The sequence below is a fragment of the Hyperoodon ampullatus genome (genome assembly GCF_949752795.1).
Source record: "Hyperoodon ampullatus genome assembly, chromosome: 2".
Lineage (NCBI taxonomy): Eukaryota > Metazoa > Chordata > Mammalia > Artiodactyla > Ziphiidae > Hyperoodon > Hyperoodon ampullatus.
In genome coordinates this window covers 148,656,142-148,674,322 of record NC_136915.1, presented here as the reverse complement: position 1 = coordinate 148,674,322, position 18,181 = coordinate 148,656,142, and positions in this window count along the sequence as shown.

Sequence of the window (18,181 nt, the reverse complement as noted above, 5' to 3'; positions counted from 1 at the left end):
GTGGCCTCTCCCGTTTCGGACCACAGGCTCCGGACGTGCAGGCTCCGGGGCCATGACTCAGGCTCAGTGGCCCAGCCGCTCCGCGGCATGTGGGATCTTCCCGGACCGGGGCGCGAACCTGTGTCCTCTGCATCGGCAAGCAGACGCTCAACCACTGCGCCACCAGGGAAGCCCTCAAACACTTTTGGTTAAAAAACCCCACATTTTTGGACCTTTTTAGGTACCTTTTGCATTCAGGCATTATTTGGGGGGATTTTGTTTCCAAAGCAATTTTAAAAACTCAGAGCGCTTATAAAAAAATAATTTTGAGGCATAGTAAAATCAAATTATGGTTTGGCTTCTCCCTAGCAGTTTGATCTTGGGCCAATGGCTTATCCTTTCTGAAACTCTTACATTCTCTGTAAGATGTGGAGGTAATACCTACTTCACTGGGCTTCTGTGAGAAACCACTGAGATAACGCATGTGATATATTGCAGGGTGCTTTGAAATTTTCCCATAAATGGTAGATATTAGTCCAAAACAAACAAACAAACAAAAAACAGTCTCAGGCAGGGGTGAGGGATTGGGTTTCCCTGAAAGGGACTGCTGTGTACCCTGGAGACAAGGATTTAATCACCTGGGGTCCTGGCCCCTACTAAACTTAATTTTGCTAATGAAAATTTCAGAGCAGAGTGTCCATCCACCAAGAAAAAAAAAATCCTAATTGCTTTAATTGGGTGATACAGTCACACAGAGGAGAAGTCCATCTGGGCTATAACAAAGATGAGGCCTTGCACAGTCTCTGTCCACAACCATCTCTGCCCTTAATCTGGGGTCAGCCACAGCTCCATCTCCTCCTGCACTTCTGACCCACCATGCCTTTATTCTGAACCACCCCAGCCATAAAGCCAACGTCAGAGGAGCCCAGAGGAGGAGAGTGCCACAGATCCTTGTCCGCTTGGGCCCCCACCCAGCCACACTCGGGGGGGGTGTGATGCCAGACTCTGTGCTGTTGACCAGGCCTATTGCAGTACAGCCATGGAAGCAGTCTCTGACCAAGGAGCCGAGGAAGGTTATTCAAGGGCATACTAGAAATTTCAAGCTGTGAAAACTATTGTACACACCATATGTCCTGGCTAAGAAGGCACAGATTAGCAGCCTAAAAATTAATTCATGGTTGACAAGTAGGAGCCAAGACCCAAGGGGATTCTGTACACAGCATCCTGCCTCCCTATTGGCAGAGCAAGATCTCCCTTTCCCCAGGAGGGTGCCATCCCAACTTCTCTGCCTGCATCAGGGACCTGTGTGCTCCCTGCCGGTGGCCCTGTTGCTAGGCAAGCTGGCTGAACCCTGAGTCCAGCAAGCCTAGATTCTTTAACTTTCCCTTTGTGGCTCCAGTACAGCCCCACAGGGCTACCAACCTGCTGCCCACTCTTGGGTAAGCTGCAAACACAGGCTCTCTTTGATTTATGATTTGTATAAAAGGAAAGGTAGAAGTTAGAGTCCAGAGGGTAGCGCCAAGAACTGTCATTCACAAGACTTCAGCCACAATCAAGGAACTGGCAACACATGCCTTGATGCATTTCGTATTAGCTATAATCAGTGACTCCTGTGTGCCTCCCATTTTTCTCCCCTTTGAGGAGTGTCTACAATGGTTATAGGTGGTTATAATATGCCTGTCCCAACACTGTATGTCGAATTTGTTTGGGGCAGAAAGCTTGTGTCTTTTGTCCACAGATCTTCAGATCAAGAACTGTACTCAAGCAGCTATACTCAAGGAAATACACCTGAGGCTCATTATCCACAGCTGGGCCTGATTTAGATGATGAGATCCTTAATTTTGAACAGATAAAGGAGTGAAATTTGAGGGGACCTGGGGAAGAAGTTAATATGTTTTGCATTTCAGAGGCACATGTGTCATTGAAGGGCAGAGGGTAGATGTTGGTAGCCAGACTCCAAGAGGGCTCTCAGTGGTCTTCATGTGCTTATGTGGTCCCCTCCCACATGAGACCAGGGCTGACTTCTGTGACCATTAGCATATGGCCAAAGTGATATTGTGTGACTCCTTATGGCTAAGTCATTGCCATTTCTACCTTGGTCTCCTAGATTTCTTGCTCTGGGGGAAACCCCCCACCATCTTGAAAGGACACTCAGGAAGCCCTGTCAAAAGGTCCGTGTGGACAGGAACCCATCTCCTAGCACCAACTTGCCAGCCATGTGATTGAGCCACCTTGGAAGCACAGCCTCCAGCCCTGGGCAAGTCGTCCCATCCCACATGCTTTCAAGCCTCCCAGCTGAGGCCCCAGCCACCAGGGATCAGAGACTAGCCATTCCACTATGCCCTGTCTCAAGTCCTGATCCACAGAAGTCACGAGGTGGTAAATAATTATTGTTTTAAGTTATTAAGCTTGGGGATGGTTTGTTATGATGCACTGGATAACTAATACAGGAACCCAAGCATTTCTCACTCCCAGTGCATCCTGAGATAGCCAGTTGGTCCATGTCACTGTGATTGAGGCCACAACTGTGTACAGTCCAGCTGTTCTCCCAGGAAATCATCCTCCACTGGCTCTTTTGCTTACGATGTGGAAATTGAAAACCTAAAAGCCTAAGATGTTGAACTCACAATATAAAAGGGGGACACAGGAGGCAAAGGTACGCGCATCGGATGCTTGCACTTGCAAAATAAAACCACAAGGCAAATTTGAAGAAGGCAGAGTTCCACTATGCCCAGCTCAGCACTGATATGTTGCCTGGTATTCAGGATAGGTGGGTGCCAGCCAAGACCAGAGCACCCAGTCTGAGAACAGCTGCATCCACTTCCCAGCCAGCCTGCCACACATGCCCTGGGAGCCCTGAGCTGCCCCCTGCTTCAGCAGGGTGAGGACTTTCTTTGTGAGTTTGATGCCCCCCTGTCCTTTCTCTTTTCTTGGGACTGCTCAAACTAGATATTCAGCTGGGCTTTTGAACATCCCCTTTCCTCTTCATTGCCTCCCCCAAACTCACACACCCAAAAGCTAATGAACCTGCGCGATCCCAGGTGAGGCCGGTAGGAACCCTCAGACACTGGCAATTGGGCAAAAACAAGAGTTGTATAGCTGTTCAGAAGTAAAATCTTTTACATCTCAGAAAGTTACAGTTATTTCCTTGCCTGGGATAGATCTGGAAGGGACTGATCTAAGGTTTCTGTTGCAGAAACCTGTCGTTGGAAACTCTCAGAACCTAATAGACTCTGGGAAAACACCACAGATGACCTGCATTCCCAGGGACCTTTGAGCTCGGAGCTGGATGTCTGTGGTGAGGAGGAAGGAAAAGCCAAGGGCATGGGGTGACTGAGGAGGAATGCAAGCCCTGCAGCCAGCTGTGGGCTTCTTATTGTGGCTGTAGGAGGGAAGACCAGGCAGGGCACAGGCAAAGTCTAGATGCAAAGCCCTGGGGCTGAGTCAAGATGCTTCCTTAACTTCAAAGTCAGGATTTCACATAGTACCAGACCCTTAGAGAAATGTTCCTTTGTAACCGATGCCTAATGTACTTCTGGATCCTGTGATCAAACCTAGAGCTAGAACTGCCCAGATCACACAGCAGAGGCTGTAGATGAAAGAGGCTCAGGGGACAAGTGCTGCAGGTATATTGCTGAATGTCACAGTTCCTCTGGTTTTGTGCTGTCCACAGCAAAGCCAAGCCCAGACAGGCTGGGTTTTGTCTATCATTTCATTTCTAGAGGACTTGAAGGCAAGAGAATTTCTAGAATCTGGGATTGGGCAACACTTCTGGAGTATGGGAAGGCTGGATGTTTAGGGGTGGATATCCAGAGAGGGGAAACTCTGGGGAAGAAGGGCAGGAACATGGGCTTCACGTCTGCAAGCGCTGATGTCTGCTTCCTTTGCTTTGGAAAGAAGCAGATGAACATCTTTGCTCGGGTCAGTGATGTCAGCCCAGCCTAGGGTTCAGGTCCAGCCTTCAGAGAGCCTGTAAATTAAGGGTGGGGACAGGATTTGACCCAAAAGTATCCGTTACAACTAGTCACAATGCCCCATTGCCCTGCTTATCTACCAACTCCACTGTCCCTCAGGCTACACAGGATTAATGACAGGGAAGAACACCGTGTGACAATGGAGGCAGAGACTGGAGGAATGCAGCCACCAGCCAAGGAATGTCAAGGGTTGCCAGCAGCCACCAGAAGCTAGGAGAGAGACATGGAACATAGCCTCCCTCAGAGCCTCCAGAAGGAACCAACCCTGCTGACACTTTGATTTTACACTTCTGGCCTCCTGAACTGTGAGAGAATAAATTTCTGTTGTTTTCAGCCACCCAATTTGTGGTAATTTGTTAACGGCAAACAAATACAAGAGAAACTAATACAAGCCCTGTGAAACTAATACAAGAGGAGTAAAAGCATAAGCTCACAAAAAGATCCGAACACAGGGGCTTCCCTGGTGGCGCAGTGGTTGAGAGACTGCCTGCTGATGCAGGGGACACGGGTTTGAGCCCTGGTCTGTGAAGATCCCACATGTCGTGGTACAACTGGTCCCGTGAGCCACAACTACTGAGCCTGTGCGTCTGGAGCCTGTGCTCCGCAACAAGACAGACCGCGACAGTGAGAGGCCTGCGCACCGCGATGAAGAGTGGCCCCCGCCTGCTGCAACTTGAGAAAGCCCTTGCACAGATTCGAAGACCCAACACAGCCAAAAATAAATTAATTAATTTAAAAAAAAAAAAAGCAAGCAAACAAACAAAAGTGAAGACTCCCCAGCATCAGGGTGACCAGCAAGTACTATTTTGAAGGGAGTAGTGGATATTAAGACAGATTTCCATCTTTCAGGGAGTGGTTTCTAAAATTCTGGTGACATTGACATCTTTGCTGAGAGCCTGCTATATGCCAGGCACTGTACTTGATGTGGGGAATATGAAGATTATCAATAAAACAAAGTTCCCGTCTCAGGGAGTGAGACAGACCCATGCACACATCATTATAATCAGGGCCAGTGGAAATACCCGGATTTTCCTCAAACCCACATATGTGCTTATTTGTTTAGAGGAGAGAGGGACTGAGCTGGTCAGGGAAAAGGGCAGAGAAGAACAGCTTTCAGACCTAAAATCCCTGCAGACAACTGAACCCACCCTCCACAGAAGGCAGTTTCGACATCATGTTTTTCTGAAGGTCTCTTGGGAGTCCTACCTTTGTCCCCCAACTGTCCCCACAAGACACTTATCCAAGAATCTCTTCCAGGCACGTATGGTTGTCTCCATAAGAGAAATCCAGATAAAAACAATATTCTCCATCTTTGTACATTTCTGGTTAATTTTAACCCTCCTAATGGACTAACTCCCTGGGAAAATGTTTGACTACAATATCCCTTAATGCAGCTTTTACTGTAATACAAAGAGGTACATGAAATTAGAGGGTTATGAACATTGAGACATATTGGTAGGGCCCTTAGAGTTGGGATTAAATTATCTCACATGAGAAGTACTTCACGAGTTGTTTTACAGAGCATAGGGGGCATTTTTGATGGAGAGGGCAACCTGCTTCCCTCATTCAGGTGACAGGTGAGATGCATTTCAAAGCCTGGTGTCCAGGCATTTGAGATTGGGAAGGTGAAGATTTCCAGTAGCCAGGTGACTCAATGTGGATTATCAGGATTTAAGTGACACCAGTAAAGCTAATCTCCAACGTCCAGCTAGTAAATATCAGCGAGTTTTGCTGCCCAACATCCATTCATCCCTTTTCTGGAATCTACTATAGCAATTTTTCTCTGGAGAATTGCTGTCTCCCTAACTCCTTGTCTAATGTACTTCAGATGACACTGCTTTTTGCTCCAGGTGGCTCTAGCCTGACCAATCAGAGTACTGCATTTTCCTGGTCAGAGATTTGTTTCAAGGATGGACCCAATCAAAGCCCACAATATATAGCGAGACTTTGTGGAAACCACTGAGAGAGCTTTTCCACAGAGTTGATCCTGGAACCGCTGGTACGCATCTTGTTTGCACAGAAGAAGCCTGAGAGTGAAGCCAGTGTGAGACAAGCAATGGGGAGAGAACAGAACATACACCATACCTGAATTAAGCCCTACTGCTTTTAAAAATTGTAAAAAAAAAGAAAAAAGTTTATAATACATCTTCTTTAAGCAGTTTTAGTTGGGTTTTTTGATACTTGCAATAGAAAAAGTCCTGACCTGTACACTAGGTGATAGAGAATTGGTTTCCTTGGCCCACGTGCCATGAGTAGAGCAGACTTAGTAGGCTTCCAAAGTACAGGTGACCCAGTAGAACTTAGTCTCCAAGGTCCACACTAGTGAGTTCCAAACCTTATTGATGACCAACAGACACAACAAAAATATCAGTGGAGCTCCTTACCAAGAAATTCTTGATCACTATATCTGGTGAAATGGAGGATAGGCAGAAATTGATATTTTTCAAAAGCACCCATATCATTTATCTATTGCAGCACCCCAAAACTTAATGGCTTAAAATAACAATACCTATTTGCTCACAGTTCTCAAGGGGCTGCTGACTTGGTTCTTCTGTTAGATTTGCTTGGGATCCTCATGTGGCTGCTGTCATGTGGCAACTCATCTCCTGTCTCAAGTGCTAGCAGTTGATGTTGGCTGAGGATTCTCCACCAATCTAGCTGCAACTTGTCCATATGGTGGCAGCAGATAAGAGAGAGAGAGAGAGAAACTGTAAGGTCTCTGACGCCTAAACTCATGATCACACAAGACCTATTCCATCCCATTCTATTGGTCAAAGCAAGTCACATGGCTAGCCAAAGTCAGGAACTGGGAAACTAATCTCCACCACCTAATAGCAGTAGCTGCAAAGAATATGTGGCCGTGTCTAATCTACCATAGTACCCAAGCTTCTTAAGCTTTAATGTAACAAATACCACAAACTTAATGGATTAAAACAACACAGATTTAATATCTTACAATTCTGGAAGTCAGAAGTCCTAAAATCAATTTGTTGGCAGAGCTGTGTTCTTTCTGGAGGCGCTAGGGGAGAATCTGTTTCCTTACTTTTTTCAGCTTCTAGAAGCCACCTTCATTCCTTGTTTTGCAGCCCCCTCCTCAAGCTTTAAGACCAAAACCAAGCATCAGATCTCCCCACCTCCCCGACTTCTGCTTCCATTGTCACATCTTCTTCTCTGACCCTCCTGCCTCCCTCTTCCATTTTATAAAGACGCTTATGGTTACACTGGGCCCATCCTGATAATTTAAGATAATCTCCCAAATTTAAGATCCTTAATCACACTGCAAAGTCCCTTTCGCCATTTAAGGTGACATACTGACAGGTTCTGGAGATTAGGACACGGACATCTTTGGAGGATGATTATTCTGTTACCACATTTGGGAATCTTAGATCAAGGGAAACTGTCACATAATTCAAAGGATCCGGTGATCTAGTCTGGGTTACCCTGACAGGCTCTGCATGCTCAGGCAGCATACAGGCAGTCAAAGGACTGGGCTCTATTTTTTTTTTTTAATATTTATTTGTTTATTTGGCTGCACCAGGTCCTTGTTGTGACACGTGGGATCTTCGTTGCCGCATGCAGGATCTTCATTGTGGTGTGCAGGATCTTTTAGTTGCAGCATGTGGGATCTAGTTCCCTGACCAGGGATTGAACCCAGGCCCCTGCATTGGGAGCATGGAGTCTTAACCACTGGACCACCAGGGAAGCCCCAGGACTGGGCTTTAGATTCAAGCAGACCAAGGTTTGAATTCCAGTTCACCACTGTCAACTGAAGAAAAGTACACAACGTGAGAGTTGTGATTAAGTTTTATTGGGGGCAAAATGAAGACTATATCCCAAGAGACAGCCTCTGAGATAACTCTGAGGAACTGTTCTGAAGAAGTAAGGGGGGAGGTCAGTATATATGTGATTTTGGTGAAGGAGGATATGTGCAATCAAGCACACATTTTGGTAGAGGGTTGCTGCTAGTCACAAGGAACAAATGTCTCCATTAATGATTTTAGTGTTTTTCTAGATAGGAGAAGATGCAAGAAATGGGGCTTGTAAAATCTTACCCTAAAAGTATCTTTCTGAAGGCCTGTTCTGCCAGTTTTTCCCAGAGCACAGAATGCCTCATCCCTGATCTCTGCCCCGAACTCCTTTCAGGGTGTGTTGAAGGTCAGCCACTGCAGTGGCCAGTGACTTCATTCTTGTGGTGCCAGATGGCAAGTGACAATTTTTAGTTGGCAGTGCCCGATCATGGTCATAAATTCGACCATGGTTTGGGAGGCACTTCATGACCATTTTGTCCCAGAGTGCTAAGACATTCCTGCGCCAGGTGAGGATTTCCTCGATAGGCAACTCAATGTGCTGTTACTGGACTAGGCCCTATTAACAGTAGCCAAAGTCTCTGGACCACAAGACAGTCTCACTAGTCTGTTATGGTACAGGAAATGATTCCCTCTTGTTGCCTTTTCCCATATCTAGAGTTACACTATTATGGTCATTGATGTGATATAGAACTATGTATCTGGTCAACTGTTTCAAGTTCACCTGGTCATCATTTTATCAAAGTCTCAGTCACACATTTGATAATGCAAAAAACAACAATTTTAGGTCTTCCCTAGTGGCACAGTGGTTAAGAATCCGCCTGCCAATGCAGGGGACATGGGTTTGAGCCCGGGTCTGGGAAGATCCCCCATGCCACGGAGCACCTAAGCCTGTGCACCACAACTACTGAGCCTGCACTCTAGAGCCCGCTAGCCACAACTACTGAGCCCACGTGCCACAGCTACTAAAGCCTGTGCACCTCAACAAGAGAAGCCACTGCAATGAGAAGCCTGTGCACCGCAACGAAGAGTAGCGCCCGCTCGCCGCAACTAGAGAAAACGTGCGAGCAGTGACGAAGACCCAACACAGCCAAAAATAAATAAATTTATTAAAAAAAAGATTTTGTAAAACAGGCAAAATACAAATGATATAGCTAGTAGTATTAGTAAGGTTATAAATAAGAATTGAAGCCTAGAACTTCTATTAGGTGCAGCCCAGTATATCCCCAGGTCATCTGACTTAGCCTGTTCTATACCAGTTCTTATCTTTAAAGGAAATTATATATTGGTATTGTTTATAAGGCACCCGACCCAATTTCCTACTGTTATTAGCTGGTTATCCTTCGTATGATTTAATATACTAAAGGAGCCTTTAAACTTGAGCATAGCCTGGTGTTAGCCACATAGATACATACCAGAACTGTGTGAGGTTTCCTTGTCATAAACAGGAGGTTATGGTTTTTGACTGAGATTCAGCTTGGTGCTCTGATTGAGCTTGAGTGACCCTAAAAGAAAATTCATATTTATGGTCAGAGTCGGAGCAGGTATTATTAATTGGCCAGGTGAGGGATATCACCTAGTAATATCAATAGTGGCCTAAAGAGAACTATAATTTCTTTCTTCTAGAATAAATTTCCTAAGGGCTATCCAATTAGAGCCTTGGAGTGGAGAACTCCACCAAAGTAGTCCAGAAGAACTGGATATAGGTAAATAGCCATAATGCCAACAATTGGATTAACTTTAAACACAGTATAAGATTGTGAAATACATTCGGTTCATAAGCAAAGTTGTGAGCAATTATCAAAGTAATTGGTAGACAGGCCTGGTCCAGCATCTTGGGTCAGATGTCTATTTCAGATGTCATCTTCTCATCCTAGTCTGGAAGTTTCTCCTCTGTTTGAGTCTTGTTTTAAGGTGATTTTAAGGTCAGCAATCCTCTCTCTAGGCCAGTCCAGTGCAGGGACCCTTTTGGAAACATTAATCCAAGAGTCAATTCCTTTCAGTTTCGCTGTGCATGAGCTAGTTAAGAGTACCTGATAAGGGTCTTTCCATCTAGCTTGGAGATAGTCCTTTAAATGATGTTTTTTCCAGTATGCATAATCCCTGGCTACAGGTCATGAGGCATCTGATCTTCATCCAAAGATAGATTAATGAGATAATCTTCAGAAACAAATTAGAGTGTCCTTTTAATAATTCAGTTAAAGTTTACAATAATATAACATAATAGGAAGGAGCTGAATCGGAAGTGAGGCTTAAGCAGTAAATACAGACCTCAATTAACAAAACTAGAATTTGATATCCACTAAAACATACATTTTTCTCTCTAAAATTACCCTCATTTTTACCAAATATAGACAAATTAAGATTAATTTGTTTGCATTTCAATAACCTTGGCCTGATTCCTTAGGTAAGTGTAATTGATCATATAGGCTCTTTTATATTGGCCGTGGGGAACTTTTCATTAGGAGTCTCGGACTGCAGTTTTCTTTAAAAAAGCCCTCTCAGGGACTTCCCTGGTGGTGCAGTGGTACGAAATCTGCCTTCCAATGCAGGGGACACGGGTTTGATCCCTGGTTGGGGAACTAAGATCCCACATGCCACAGGGCAACTAAGCCTGTGCACAACTACTGAGCCTGAGCGCCACAACTAGAGAGAGAAAGCCCATGCACCACAACTAGAGAGAAGCCTGCGTGCTGCAACGAAGACCCAGCACAGCCAAAAAAATGAAGAAAATAAGTAAATAAAATAAAGTAAATGAATATTTTAAAAAAAAAGGGCCTCAAGGTCAAGGAAAGCAATGCCAAAGGCTTGTCACAGATTTTGCCTTACAGACTTGGGTGAATTACTCCCTTTTCAACATCCCCACAATATCACCAGCCAGGAGGTTGTCTTCCTTATTTACCTGATAAGGCTACTGGGAACCTATGAGTTTCCAATTTCTGAAGGAATCAGGTAGACAGAAAAGATAAATGTTTCAATTCTGTTTACAGAGGTATAACTTACCAAATTGCTGTAAGTCATAACTAGCTTGAGGGAAGGGTCTGCTTATGTCTGGAAAACACAGATTAAAAGCCAGTAATGTTTTAGACAGAAACCATAAAAATTATAACCACATTCATCAGTTCACTCAGTCCTATGTAACTAATCGTTTCTGTTAATAGTTTCATGAAGCCATCCGGTTTTCCTCTAGAATTTTTAAATTTCTTACCCAGTTCAGAAAAATGATCTAAAAGTTATCAGAAATCTGTACTTGTCCAAAAGTCCTTGCTATGAATCTTCTTGAAGAGGAAGCATTTTTGCAAAGGCATAAGTGTAAGACAATAACTGTCTATGAATGACAAAAGACTTAAGAAGGCACAGTTAAAGACCTGATTACAATGTTATTGACAAAGAAACTTGGTTACTGCTGTGACATTTTAGGATAATAACCAGAATTATGACGGATAAATTTTACCAGGACATACCAGATTTTTAGGAATTTTAGATAATTTCTAGGCTATGTATATTAATGATATTTACCCATGCAATACAACCTAGGAAGATTTATTACCCATTTGAAAATAGTTCCCATGTAATTTAACATACCAAATGAACCTAATTAGTTTAATACCTCTCTTTGGGATGTTTCAGGGAGCCCTTTGAAGCTAGCTAGAGGTCAAAGTTAGCTAGAGGTCAAAGGAACTTCTTTAGAATTTGATTTGGGAACTTTGTCAAAAAATATCGAAAAGTTTTTAAAACTCTTGGTCAAATAGGATCATAGGTCACTGTGAAACAATGCTTATCCACTTAACCAAAGTGACAAAAAGATTTCAAAGGCAATTACACACAGTTATAACATGTTACCAGGTAAAGGGAAAAGAAACTTTATAATCTGTTATCAAAAGTGGATCAATATTCTAAGAAAACTGTGTCATCTTAACAGAGAGAAAAACCAAATTCAGGTTTTGCACCAGCTTATTTCTAAAATTCATTTACTCAATTAAATTTATTCTATACTTTGCCAATCCTGACCATGCACAGAACTCTTTTCTCAGGATTCCTTTTCCATAAACCTTCTGTAACTTTCTGTATCCATACTAGTTTGTCCCTTATTTCTTACCATCCATAAACAACCAGCTCTAGAACAAAATTACTTTTTTTCCCTTAACGAAATGCAATTCCATTCCTCATACCTTCTTTTACTGAAGACACACATCCTACTTTGCTACTATATGCTGAAATGTTTCCTTTATTATTTCTAGTAGCTTTAATTACATATTTAAATTAGAATTCACAACTCTTAAAACCTTACTTTCTAGTGAAGACTAAGAAGTATGCAATTATGAACTGTTGTTTACATTTTCATTCTGTAGATTGGCAAACATAAATACCAGTAATAATTTCTAAAAAACATGTTTTTTTATAGAAAATATCTCAGTGTGGCCCCAGACATGTTTATTAATAGTACTTAATGCCTTTTGTTTCCCTGTAAAAGGAGGCCAGTGTTCAGTACCTAAGGTTTCATTATCTTATTTTATTTGGGAATGACCTAGTCATTCAATAAACTTCCATCATTTAGCTTAATTTAGTACAACTCTAAATTTTAAAGTTGCCAAGTATCTGGAGAGAATATTTTTAAGTAGATATTCCTAAAACAATTTTCCTAAAGAGTTCACCCAAAACCTCTTTTCTCATTTACATTTAATTTACTAATAAAAAATTTCATTATACCAAGTTATTTTTCTTGTGGACAAATTTGCAACAGATATAATAAGATCTTATTTGACTTTTATTAAACCTAGGTACAATAAAAGTATACTTAATGTTGATGACTCTAAGACATGTCTGTATTAATTAAATCTACAGACAAACCTTAATACCAGGTATTAATTTAATGCTGAATATTTCCCAGTTGACATGAACTTGAAATTCATTCTGGATAGTTTCCTTTTTTATTTCTGAGAATTTTTATAAATGCTTAATTTACTTTAAGCCAATTAAGTAGAGCTCATTTACAAATTAATTTTGATAATACCATCCAAAGTTAAAGACATATGTGCACACATGGACATATAGACAGACACAATCAGAGATCTCATCGTTTTATTTTAAAACTTAGTCATGAATCAGGTGTTACAATATAAAACTCACTACTTTGTAACAGTGAGAATAAGTCAAATTTCAAAAGGCCTCTTTCCTCCCTGTTTTTCTCCTCAGTCTCTGGAATTAGAGATGGTCTAGATAACTGTTGCTGAGAGCCCTGGTCTCAAGGCACAGGGAGAGAAAAGCGTGTTCTCTTAGAAGGACCTGTTCCCTCAAGGGTCAGAATTCTGAAAAGATGTTTTATTAAGCCAGCTTTCTCTAACAACTGCATACAAAATAAAAGAGCCCATATTGGCTATTTTCAGGGCAAAGTTTCCCTTTAATTCCAAATAAGTAAGTACTTGTAAATATAAGTTTTGTACATACATAAACCTGGCAGGGGTGTTAGTCAGAGGCTGGCTTTCTGATGCTCCTCATTCCTCTGTTTGAGAGGCTCTATTTCCCATTTTAAAGTTGAATTTGTCAGGGGTAAAACTTACTAATGAAATTGTGTGATGGGCCAGTGTGCGGCTTGTGAGCTTAACTCCTCCAGGCATCACCCTAGAGTCGTTTCAGCCCTCTTATGTGGCTCAGTTTCACCCTTCAGTGGTCTAAGACCACTGTGAGTGCTCGGATCACTGAATGGCCAATTCTTATACATGATTCCTGGATGAGCAAGTCTTTTAATTAATGTGTGGATTGCCCTGTGGGACCATTGCACGGTATGAGGACTCTGCCTCCACCACTCCCATACATATCTCAGTTGCCTGAGAAAGCTCTAACTGACCAGGAGGAGTCTTGTCCCTCTTCTTTGGAGCAAAGCTCTCATGTAACATCTTCACTTTTATCCTGACAAATTCTATGAAGGCAGCCAAATTGAGGAAAAGAGTCAGAGCAGCTTCTTACCAAACTACTCAGCCCAGACCGCTCAGTGTCTTTAAACTGAGCAAACCCCATTGATTTTCAGCCAGCCCACCCCCGCACACCCAGGAATGTTTCAACTGGGGGCCAGGTACCTGTTATACACTGCCAAATAAAACTCAGGATCATCAACCAATACAGGAGATCCAAGAACCAGGAGAGATTCACCCAAATTCGTCTGGACTCTCCAAGGAGGTGGATGGGCACAAGAGGTCTCTGCTGATATCAATGTTCCAGTTTCTCCTAGAGTTTGGGTAAAGGAGAGAAGTCTGCTCTGCGTCCCTTCATGGTCGCCAAAACTGTCGACTGGAAAAATATGCACAACATGAGAGTTGTGAGTTAAGTTTTATTTGGGGCGAATGAGGACTATAGCCCAGAAGGCAGCCTCTCAGATAACTCTGATAAACTGCTCTGAAGAGGTAAGGGCGGAAGTCAGTATATATGTGATTTTGGTGAAGAGGGATACATGCAGTCAAGCACACATTTTGGCAGAAGCTTGTTGCTACTCATGAGGAGCAGATGTCTCCATTTATGATTTTAGTGATTCTCTAGATATGAGAAGATGCAAGAAACTGGGCTCATAAAACCTTCTGAAAATATCCAACTATCTGAAGGCCTGTTCTGCCAATGTTTCCCAGAGCACAGAAGGCCTCATTCCTGATCTCTACCCTAAACTCCTTTCAGGGTGTGTTGAAGGTCAGCAACTGCAGTGGCTTGAGACTTCATTTTTGTCGTGCCAGATGGCAAGTGACCATTTTTAGTTGGAACCACACACCAGCTGGGAGAAGTTGGACAAGTTGGTAATCTTTGAGAATGTTTTCTGAATTGTAAAATAGGGATAATACCTATCTCACAGGACTGTTATAAGTTTTAAATGAGAAAATATATGTAAAGCACTTCTGATGGTACCTGGAACATAATAGACTTAATAAATGGTAATTAGGAATTTCCCTAGTGGTCCAGTGGGTAAGACTCTGTGCTCCCAATTCAGGGGGCCGGCTTCTATCCCTGGTCAGGGAACTAGACCCTGCATGCATGCTGCAACTAAAAGTCTGCATGCCGTAACTAAAGATCCCACATGCCTCAACGAAGATCCTGCGTGCCGCAGCTAAGACCCAGTGCGGCCAAAATAAATAAATGGATATATTTTTTAAAAACGGTAATTCTATTAGAAAGAGTCCTGGTTAGGTTTTCAAACTTCAGAAACATAGTTTCACATGGCCCCTCAGGTCTGTCGGTGGAACTGGTCATGTTGACTTGGGAAGAGTGAGAAGAGGTGACAGATATTTTGGGAAAAGATAAATCTTTCTGGGGTTAGGGATTAATAAGGTCAAACTTCCCGATTTAGGAGACATAGAACCAAGTGTCTACAGTATTGGAAGAAGCATAGGGATTTTATTTGTTGCTGTTGTTGTTGTTTTCAAGATTCTGAAGCATTAATGGGGCAACTTTCAAAGCTTGGGGAAGAGAGAGAGAGGGAAGAAGTACAGGAAGTGAAACCTTGCAGGACCCTGTGGGGCCCTCCAAGGTATAAATGCTTTCCATGTCCCCTGTTTCTTCTCTGTAGGAAATGGTCTTCATTCAGCCTCCTTGACCTTTCCTGAGTCCCAAAGGGCAGATTCAAACAGTTGCTTATCAGGGAAGGGAGGGATTGCAGAAAGAAAGGAGGAGCAATCAAGAAACAGTAGTGCAGCATGGGGCAGGTTCCTGGTTCCTCTTCAAGGAATATACATAGCAATATATGTTTGAGTTCTTCTGCAGGAACTAAGGCCCACTCCCAGGTGGAGGATGGTAACTTCAGGCTAAGCACTAGATTCTGGGAACACCACCCTCTTACCTCACCACCAACCAATCAGAAGTCTGTACAAGGTAGAAGATAATGAAGACTCTGACCCCCTCCCCAAATGATTCTCCTTTTGAAAACTTTCATGGTCCAGCAGAATCTCTGGAGTTGGTTTTTGGACACAAGTCTGCCTTCTCCCCAGGTTGCCAGCCTCCTGAATAAAGCAACCTTTCCTTTCCAAGCAACACTTGCCTCTCAACTATGGGTTTTTGAGTGGTGAACAGCTGAACCTGAGTTTGGTAACAGAAGTCCATGAGGTTCAGAAGAGAGACAGCTTTCTGAAACTTCAGAAAAATGACCTGGTTTTAGTGTTTCAGTGAGTTAAATCTCTGTTTCTGAAAATAGCTATACATGTTTCTGGAGCTCAGGTGAACTTGAGGTCGACATAGCTTGGGGAAAATGGTGAGTTTCATAGGTTCTCTATAAATGATTTTTTAAAGTGCATTCCAATTTTGTGATTAATATGGTATACTATGCATTATGGCACATCATGCTGCAGAGAATAATTTATAGTTATTGAAAAGAATTGAAACTTAACCCACCAACAGGTGTTTCATCACAAAATTCCAGGTGCATGTGGCCATAGGAATATTTTCTTCACCTTTACATTTGAAACTGTTATAATCACATTCTGAATGTTCTGATGATTTTTGAAGAGGCTGGAATAGTTCCATTTTTCTTGTTTATTTTTTAGGGGTTCCTTATTTTGCAGATCTATTAGAACTGGCTTCAACAAGCAAGCAGGTATCTTACAGGATATTTGGCTAATCCACGATAGGTAAATCTGGCTTTAGCTGCACTGAGAGAGACAATGGAAATTTTGAACTACTCTTGAGTGGGGCTAGGGAGCATGAGCAGATAGGGTAGGGGAGCCTTGGAGAAAAAGAACCAGGCATGGCTTTCTTGACAGAAGCCATTTTGTTATCTAAGCCTGGCCACAATGCTTGCCCTTGCACAGGTCTCAGTAATTAATGATCTTAAGGGAAGAAAAGAATGCAGAAACATTACCTGTTATTAGGCAAGAGAAGTTCTAAAGAGTCCCAGTTCTCTTTCAATGGCAAAGATTAGCCTCAAGTGCTCAGCTACCAGATCAACTGGAACCTAAGGGATAATGATGTTGACGTTTTATGAACTTCATGACTTCAATCAACTGAAGCTTGAGCTCTGTCAATCATGACTATGCTTAAAACTTCTCCAGTTTGACAGTTCTGGGAGACACTGTTTTGGGCAAGATCCTCAGGGTTCTCCTTACTTGCTGCAAGTAATAAATCCTTCCTTCTCTCACTCTTTGATTTCATTGCATCTTTTGGCTCAACACCCACCAAGAGGCAAACCCAGTTTTTTGGTAACGGGAAGGGAAGAAAGGGCGTAAATGATGTAGAAGCTGCTCAGGAGCTGGAGCGCACAGGGCAGCAGTTCAGCTGGGGTGTGGGGGCTCCTGCTAGATCCCTCATTGGGCTTTAATCCAGCCACACTGTTAGGAAACAGGGGCTCATTGAACAAATTACTTGGGTCACTAAGGTTGGAGACTCATGAAGTGCCAGCATCCTCGTGTAATCCTCCCTCCCGTGACCTTGGGATCAATAGCCTAAAGACAAAGGAGGCCTCTGTGCTTCCTATCTCAGGGGCAGGAAGGGGAGCAGAATGCTTCAAGGTGGCTTACATAGCTATGTCTTAAAGCAGACTTGGAGAGAGCAGTGATTCAGAAGGAGGTAAGAAAACTTGTGGGGGCAAGTCCTGTCGAAACGTTTAGTACAGTAAAGTGGTCTGAGGGGTCCACATAAGTACTAAGAACAATGATTATTTCATACAATTTTGCAACCTTAGAGCTGGAAAGGACCTCAGCAACAATCTAGTCCAAACCTTTCGCTGCCATGGAACTCTTCCTTCAAACAAAATCTTCCATAGGAGTCTAAATACAAACCCACATGAAAGCAGGATTGTTCTGGTTGGGGAAGGGTGGGGGAGGGGCTGGGCGAGGTTAGGAAAAAAAAGCTTATTCATAAGATTACAAAAAAATTTTAAATCATCATGGGAGAAAATCTTTGAATTTATATTTTTATCATAGGCTAAAGAAAACATTGATTGTAAAGTTCCCCAAACTGACACATTAGTAATTTATAAAGTGAAGAGCCTTTGGATTTTAAGGGCGTTTTTACTAAAGACATGAGAACAGGGACTCTGACTTTTAGTCTCACGGAAATGAGCCTTGGATGCAAATGTTCAGGTTTCTGGACTATGCTCTGCAGGCTTGGGGCAAGGAGTCCCCAAGCCCCACCAGGTGGCGCCCGTGTTCGGCATTTCCATAACGTTTAGTTCTCTCCTCAAGGGTCAGACAGCCTGCCTCGAGTTTTGTAGGTTTAGATAATCCGACTGGCCGTTACGCTCAAGAAAACAACACTTGTGTTCTTCTGTTTTAACCTCCTTCCCTTTCACTTTCGTTCCAACTATCCAAATCCGCTTACCCTTGGTGTTGCCGAGGCATCTTAACTTTTCAGAAAAGTAAAGGGAAAACCCCCACCCATTCCAAGGAAGAAGACAGGAAGAGCCTTCTTTCCAGGGGGTCTGGTGCAGCAGGACGAAGGCTGGGAATTTGG